This window comes from Myodes glareolus, chromosome 1, assembly GCF_982192425.1.
Source record: "Myodes glareolus chromosome 1, mMyoGla1.1, whole genome shotgun sequence".
In the NCBI taxonomy this organism is placed as follows: domain Eukaryota; kingdom Metazoa; phylum Chordata; class Mammalia; order Rodentia; family Cricetidae; genus Myodes; species Myodes glareolus.
Window position 1 is genome coordinate 102,665,689 of NC_142026.1, and position 8,352 is coordinate 102,674,040.

The following is an 8,352-nucleotide window of genomic DNA, read 5'->3' on the forward strand; positions in this document are numbered from 1 at the left end:
GATACTAATCCAGCAAAATAGGTTGATTTCTTCATTGTAAGTATGAGTACAAATGTATAGCATAATTGCCTGTACTCATCCCCAGACACACATGTATATATATGTGTGTGTGTGGAGGGTCTTATCCCACCAATGCAATTTTTCACCAAACATGATAAAAGGCATTCAACGTATTTCTAAAGCAACTAAAACCAAAATCAAGTCAATTTATTTATCTCCACATGACAGACAAATGTTTTATCTGGTATAAATAATGTTTGAATTTTTTCATACTTCTGAAAGTAACATTAAGTGATTAATTATTTAGATATTCTCTGGTATTTTAATATATAATTATGAAAGGAAAATGATATCTTCAATATGAAGAATGAGACGTCAAACATAGTCGTGTCCACCTGTAATTCCAGCCCTGAAAGAAATAGGCGGTAGGATCAATTCAAGGTCAACCTCAACTAAATAGTCAGTTCAAAGTCATCCCAACAAAGACAATTTAATACAATAGAAGCAGAAGTAGCATGTTCTTATAGTTGTCACTCACCGGGTCTTGAGGAACAGGCATAGGTTGCAATAGAGAAGGGATTAATTTGTTGTTTCTGCCCTCTTTTACAATGATCACCAGGCCATCACCTTGGAAACATTCACTTTTCAGTAAAATTTCCTCCTCTCTGCTGCCTTTCCTGATCCTGAGTGTCCTGAAAGACACTTTTCCTCTGGCAGCCTTGCAAGAAAGACAGGATTTTCTCTCATTGATCAGAAATATTTCCAATATCTCCTTTACACCTCGCTATCTTTTCCAGAAATGTCTCCTTCCTTCTCTGTTTATGCATGTATTTCTTCTTGTTCATGTGCTTTTTGTCCTGCAAAGTTCCCTCCTTTGTCAAAATGGCAGAACCCAAAGATCTTCTTATCTAGTTTTGCTACCAGAGTGTTCCCCCATCTCCAAAGTCAAGCACCAGAGATTAGGCGACTTACAGAACAGATGTTTGGTAATTTAAGAAGTCTAAGATCAGAGAGTCAAGAGATGAGGTGTCTACTGAGAACCTACTTTCTAGTCCACAGTGGCCCATTCTCTTTCTGCCTTCACATTGTAGAATGGATAGGGTCATTTTCTGGGGTCTTCTAAATAGGCGCTTATACCATTTTAAAAAGATTTTTTTTCTTTCTGTGCCCCCAACAAACTCCCAAAGTTAAAACCTTACTTTGCATACCAATATGTCAACAAGATAATTTTGTATGAAAAAGGACACCTGTGTGTAAGCTGAATATAGCTTTCATTCAGTAAGTTTTTAGATTATTTATTCAAAAGTCAATAAAATGTCTTCAACAAAAATAAATGTCAACCACATATCACTCTATTGAATTTTCACCATGGTTTACCCCATAACTCTACTGAAGAGATATTATGTCCATGAACTGTTTGGAAACACACACACACACACACACACACACACACACACACACACACAAATACAATCACACATAGAATGTCTGAGTGTTTGAGTACAGTACTACATGCCAGGAGCTGGGATAAGAACTTTCACCCATCACATTTAATTTGGAATCTTCTCACCTTTCACTAAACTTCATTACAGCAGGGTTTTATCAATCTGTTCATGTAGTCATATTACTGCAAATCCATGACATGAGTTATAACAGTAATAATGTAAATATTTAAATAGATATGGAAATGAACTCGGATTTTAAAACTTCAAATGGCTTACTTTCCTCCAGTATTTTTCTGAACTTTTAAAGGCTGGGATAGTCTTGAATGGTTTTATGTTTGCAAAAGGACTTTCAAAGTTAAGTTAGACTTTTCTGTTGAGTAAACATTCCTTAAAACTACAAGGAAATGTATTTTACTGAGTAGAAAGAACTTATCTAGGAAAAGTAAATCCACACCTAGCAACAACAGGTTAGGTCATTTGTTTCAGTTTTTCTACCAAATATGGGAAAATTATAGTTAGCAAAGACAAAACATTATTTAAATTCTTTCTTTCAGAATTTAGAAAGCATAAAACTGAGTTGGCCATGAGTAGCTGAGTAATTGTTCTTTCCAGGGTGATCAGTTGTTACTTCTGGCCTTGAAAAGGCTGGGCTGCACTTTTAACAATCATGTTCATGAGCCTGGGAATTTGGAATACTGCACAGATCCTCTCTAAAGAGTATGGGGATTTCTGAATATACCTCACTGGAAACCTAATTTCTGAGATTAAGGTATTCTTCCAAAACAGACTAGATACAAAAGAACCTGAAATGTCTATCAGTGAATCAATGAATAAAGAAAACATGATATAGACAGACAGTGAAAAATTATTCACTTTTTCAAATCAAAAAGTCAAGCATGCTATTTACAACCATCTGGGTAAACCTAAAGGACATCTTCAGTAGTCACACAGGCCAGATTGTAAAGATGAGGTATGATTTCACTTACAAGTAGACCAATAACTTTGACGATGTAGAAACAGAGCAAAACAGTAGCTACAAACTGAAGTACATGGAATGAAAGGATTTGGTAAGTGGACATAAAGGAATAGTCATATATGATGTGTATGTTTAGATGTAGAATGTAGAGAATGAGCCCCGTAAACAATATTTTATTGTATTTTGGCAATGTGTTTTCTATTAGATGACAGGTATGTTGACCATGCTATGTTAAAAACCAGAAGTATAGATATAGATACTTATACTTTCAGTAAATTTAATAAAAAGACACAAAAATGTAAAAAATAAATATACTCTTTCAAAGAATGCCCCTCAGCCTAATGTGAAATTTAATACAAAAATTGCTCTGAGATGAGAGATTTTCAAGAGATTTTCTCTACCATACTTCACCTAAAGATGCAGAGGAAAAAATTAATTCAGTTTCTTTGATACTCACAAATAACTTCTGTGATATCAAAACTGTTAGGATTGTCCAACCAACAAATAGCAATTTATTTCACAGCACAGAGAATCTCCGTGACCTCTAACCTCTTTCTGTTCTATTCTACCAACCTAGGTGTGGTAACAAATGCCATAGCTTGAGGTGTATGTTTTACCAGATTCCCCCACTTCAGAAGCTGGTATCAATTGTGACTCTAGAATATTTGTATACCCATCTAGCTGCTAATTGGGATTTTCATGAACTTCTCATTAGCCTTCATTAATTAGTTATGATAGCTTTAGGCCTCAGATGACAAACTTACTGGTTTGTAATAAGTAATATTTTAAGGTATACAAATAAGCATCCAGATGAAAAGGTATGCCAGATATGGTCTTCAAGGTCCTCAAGCAAAGAAGCTTCCATTTCCTTCAAGTTGAAGTGCACTATATTTCAAGAAAATGGACTCATTAATTTTCTATATACTTTCATCTATTTAACTGTGCATGACCTCTCTGAGCCCTATTCACTGGGTTTTGTGTAGTCTTCATTGCATGGGCATGCCTATAGTCATCTGGGTCTGAAATGGGCGCCTCTAATGCTTCCAGCCTGAGTAGTGAGGTACAGAGAGGCCTTCACTTGTTATTCCTGCTTTTGAGAGAAAGAAAGACAGGGCATAAAGTCAGACTAAGAGATAAGTTAAGAAAGACAACTCTGCTTTCTGAGGTCTGTCTCTAAAGCTTTGGCTACCCAACATTATAATAAAATCATCTCACATTTACTACTCTGAAGCTGTTTTAAGAGCACAGGACAAAAGGACAAATACATTTGTAAATGATACACTTACTCACTTAGTCATTTAAAAAACAACAAGAGCTATGAAAAGGTTGAGCAAGGAACTGTGATGAAAGTCAAAATATCTGTGCCCTAATTTATACGTGTGTGTCCACACCTCTAAGAATACTGATATAAAATAAATAAACTCTCTCTAAGGAAAGACAATACAATGACATGGACGTTACTTTGCCAACAGTTTGCAAATACAGGTTGAAGGCACAGTTCAACACATCAGGCAGAAAAAGGCACAAGGCAACATGAACCAACAGAAGCAGTGAGTTGAAAAAAGTAATAAAAGCATGTGAATTGAAGATACCAGATCTTGACTTTACTATGATCCAAAAGATAAAAGAAACAATGGCAGACTTAAAGTACAAAACTCAAGTGCATGCTGTATATAAACACTCATATGAAATCCCCTGACTACATAGAAATGAACTGATGAAGTTATACTTTCTGTGTCAACCAAATAAATTACTTGTGCCTATATTAGTGTTAGACAAAAAACTCTAGCATAGAAAACATTTCTATGTACTGTTACAAATTAAAGAAAAACAGAAAATCAAAATATTAAATTCATATGTAGTTGTTTTCGTTAGGGTTTCAATTGCTGTGAAGAAACACCAAACCATGACAACTTCTATAAAGACAAACATTTAAGGTGGCTTACAGTGGCATACAGGCAGGCAAGGTGATTGAGAAGGAGCTAAGAGTTCTACACCTTGACCTGCAGGCAACAGGAAATGAACTGTCTAGCACACTGAGTGTAGCTTGAGCAAACAAGATCTCAAAGCCCACCCCCACAATGACACACTTCCTCCAACAAGGCCACACATATTCCAACGAAGTCACACCTCCCAATAGTGCCACTCCCTTTGTGGACCATTTTCTCTCAAACCACCATAGTACCTAATAATATTTTTAACAATATAGAACAAATACCAACACAGTATTATAAGCTAATCAAATCATTGGACAAAAGATGGAGAAACAAGAAATATAGATTTAAGTGATACAGACACCATAACTGTAAAATGCAATGCAATTCAGCTGCAGAAAACCATGCTGTTAGAAACAAAGCAGATAGTACTAAGAATTGGGTCGCATGCTGAACTCTACGGATCATATTAAAATACTTAAGGGAATTAAAATTACACAGAATATATTTTCTGGTTCCAGTACAAGTAATGGGCAATCAAAGTGTGGGGAATGAGAGTATTTCTCACATATTACAAAGTTAAGAAATATAAATCACTACATTAAGAATTTTCAATGAAAGAAGTAAATGACCTCAAGCTGAAGAAAAATAGTATGTTAACAAGTAGAAATCTAACACATTAAGGTGCACTTGAAAAAAATGTGAGCTAAACCAGTAAAAATTTAAACATTCAAGTGTATAAAAGTGAAGTGACTAGTTTTGTTCTTTCAAAAGAATGATAAGATAAATAACCTCTTAGTAAAACTGGTAAACAGTGTTTTAAATGAGAATAAGAAAGGAAAAGGCTGAATAGGAGGAGGAGAAAGAGAGACAGAGTGGAGGGGATACAGAGTAAGAAAGTAAGAAAGCCGGAGTGAGCAGAGAGAACAAACAGCAGTGTTACAGGTAAGGAAACACATATTGCCTTCCCTACAGTCATCAATACACTAAAGACATCATGAAACACCTTGCAGCTCTGTTTGTTTCCCAAGACATTTATCAGCTTCAGCAGACTAACACAGATAAAAAGGGGTGACTTGTTTAATAGGTGGAATATACTAGACAAGGACTCTTCAACTGTCATAACTGCAGCATGTTCTTCCTTCCTTGCTTCCTTGCTTTCTTGCTTCCTTGCTTCCTTCCTTCCTTCCTTCCTCCTCCCTCCATCCCTCCTTTTCTTACTTTCTTCCTCTCACCACCTTCTCTCCCTCTCTCTTTCTTATACTTCTTTCTTTCTTTCTTTCTTTCTTTCTTCCTCTTTTTTCCTGTTTTTTTTATTGCTCTCAGTATGCCTTAAATTTATTCTGTAGCCCAAACAGGGCTTGAACTTTTGATGTTTTGATCTCAGCCTCCTGAGTAGCTAGGTTAATAGGTAGGCCTCCATATGCCCCCTATGCCCTATGTCCCTTACATATAGATAGATAGATAGATAGATAGATAGATAGATAGATAGATAGATAGATAGATAGATAGATAGATAGATAGATAGATAGAATGCAAGCAGGGCCAAATTTGAGAAAAGGGAAGAAGTTTGGGGAGTTCGAAGGTAAGATTGTGTTTCTCTTTTTTGAATTATTAAATTGTCACTCATTATTGCCAATAACCACCTTTTCTTGGAACACTTCTTCTTGAAACTTGAATTTTCAAATGCAAAAGGAAAACACACACTAACACAGATACCTTCTCAATGCAACTCTTTGAAAGTACTTTTTTATGTTTTGTTTCTGTTGCTATTGCTGTTTCTAGGATCTTGTAAATTAGCAACATGAGTCTAACATCTAGTCAGGTTTCAAGAAGGAAAACTTAAATTTTATAAGGAGACCTAATAATTCATCATTGTGGTCGGAAGACTGCAGTGAGTTGTGGACCACTCTTTTAGGGAAATAAATGGACATTGTACCTACAACTAGATTCCAGGAATAATCCATCATCTCAAGAATCTCAAGATGGGCAGAAAGTTAAAGCTCTTTATACCCTTTTTTTCCCCAACTATAATTGCCTAATCCCTGTTCAGGATTGAGCTAAACCTGGGATTAATTGCTGGTTAAGTGACAGTTTCCAAACAGCTCTTAGCTGGTAATGGATGTCTCCACTAACACTGATGAAGCAGAGGGAGGTCCCCAGGCTCTTGGTGCTGCACTGCCATTGCTCCTAGGAGGCAGAGAGCCCATTCCATCTGATTCTACAAAATCGCTCCTTTAGAGACAGCTAAAATATACCTTTTCAGAGTTCTGCTGAAGGTTCTGGTAGACCTGAGCCCTCTTACCAGTTAATGGTATGAAGAGATGATTTTGAGAGACTGCGGCCCTTTCTCTTCTCTAGAAACAAATGAATAAAATATCAGATTGGATCTATATATTTCCAAAGAATGTCTAGTGACCAATCCTAAAACCTAACACCAACTGAAGTAAAATCCAAACTCCTTTCTTGCCTCTGGAGTCCTGCATCAAAAGACCACAAAACCATCAATCAGTCTCTCTCTCTCTCTCTCTCTCTCTCTCTCTCTCTCTCTCTCTGTGTGTGTGTGTGTGTGTGTGTCTTCAGTCTCTTTTCATCACGAGTCTTATTTCTGCTGTCAAATGTGTTCTTACAAAGATGTTTGTAAAGACATTCTTTTGGCTTGAAATTCATTTCTCCGGATGTTTACACACACAGCTGTATTCTCTTCACCTTCAAGTTCACTTTGATATCCTCAACTACCCTGTTGACCTATCTTGATGCCTCCCCTCAGCTCCCCATTCTACCATATTTTCCTGGTTGGTTACTTCCACACTAGTTTACATTTTAACATTTGCATGTGTTTTTTGTTTTTTGTAACTCTCTTAAAAGCCTATGAACAATGCACTTTTTTCAGTGTGTGTGTGTATGTGTCTGTGTGTTTGTGTGTGAGTGTGTGTCTGAAAAACTCTTACCTGGTATCAAAAATGCCTCTTAAAATTTTAATTGCTAGTGATGCCATGATTCATTTAATGAATTTTCTGAAATATTGTTGGTTAAACGAACAGTAGGCTTTTCTTAGATAACAGCAAAGGGCAGAAGCAGGACATGTGAATTGATGACATTATGGAGGTAATTTGTGTGTGAGCACTCTGCATAAAAGAGTCATTCAGCTCAATATAATGTGCACTATAAATGGGAACATGAGAGTTCAAGGGTGAGAAATATCTGAGAAAGAGTAACAGCTAAAATCTCCAATCTAAGTAGGACATAGCTAGATTCTAGAAAAAAATGTGGAAGGGCACTCAAAATTTATGTTGAATAAAGTATAAAGGTTTGAAATCAAGCAAAAAAGTATTAAAATAGCTTCAAAAATGTGAAATGAAGAGCACTGACATAATTTTTGAATTATGATTAATTCAGAAGGTTTAATTGGAAAACTGTTGAAGAAACTTAAGAATAAAATGGTAGGTTTTATATAACAATGTTTTAGGAGGTTGTGAGGTTTAACTAGTAGAGATGGGTGACTAAGAACAGGCTTTGAGGCTATAACCTAACCCTGCTTCTGGTCTCCTGTGGGACAATGGTCTTGTACCCTGGAAAGGTTTGTCAGTTTTATTGGTTTAATAAAATGCTGATTGGCCAGTAGCCAGGCAGAAAGTATAAGTGGGGTGACCAGAACAGGAGAAATCTGGGAAGAGAAAAGACTCGGTCCACAGTCATCACCCAGACACAAGGAAAGCAAGATGAGAATGCCTCACTGCTCAAAGGTGCCAAGCAATATGGCTAAAACAGACAAGAATTATGGGTTAATGTAGAATGTAAGAGTTAATAAGAAGCCTGAGATAATAGGCCAATCAGTTTATAATTAATATAAGCCTCTGTATATTCTTTGGGATGAATGGCTGTGGCACGGGGAGGGACAGAAATCTCAGTCAACACTGGTCCAATTCTGTTTGCTTCTTATTGCCTAAGATGAAACAAACTGTAATACAAGGTCCCCTAATCGTGTAATGGGCTG